Source organism: Myotis davidii, unplaced genomic scaffold, assembly GCF_000327345.1.
Source record: "Myotis davidii unplaced genomic scaffold, ASM32734v1 scaffold79, whole genome shotgun sequence".
NCBI lineage: Eukaryota > Metazoa > Chordata > Mammalia > Chiroptera > Vespertilionidae > Myotis > Myotis davidii.
In genome coordinates, this window is record NW_006294339.1 from 952,219 (window position 1) to 952,543 (window position 325).

The 325-nt window shown below is 75.1% G+C and overlaps 1 protein-coding gene across 1 annotated transcript in view; it reads right to left on the reverse strand.

The window, feature by feature from the left end:
- The window catches only part of RAB3B (RAB3B, member RAS oncogene family), a 62,163-nt gene extending 61,857 nt beyond the window's left edge, over positions 1–306 (reverse strand). The window contains exon 1 of the mRNA XM_006768310.2: positions 205–306. The gene's annotated coding sequence lies outside the window, so the exon portion shown is untranslated. The remainder of the gene's footprint in view (positions 1–204) is intronic.
- Positions 307–325: the final 19 nt, after the last annotated feature.

Sequence of the window (325 nt, forward strand, 5' to 3'; positions counted from 1 at the left end):
CAGCCCCTCTCAGCGCCCCCTCCTCAGGCTACGCGCCCCTTCACTGCGGCGGTACCCCTTCCTTAGGGGTGCCCCTTCCTTAGGGCCTCCCCCACCCCCTTCTCCTAGGGGTCCCCTCCGCTGCCCAGAGCTGCTTCTCAGTGCCCCGCGTCCAGGAGCGGTCCCCGGTCCTCCCGGGCGGGGCGCCGGGGCCGCGCCCCTTACCTGGGACTCCGGGTGCGGGAGAGCAGTTTGCTCCCCAAAAGCTCAGCGGGACGGCGGACCCGGCAGCGGGCAGCGGAGGGCGCAGCTGGGTGGCAGAGCCGGGCGCTGGGGGGCCGGGCGG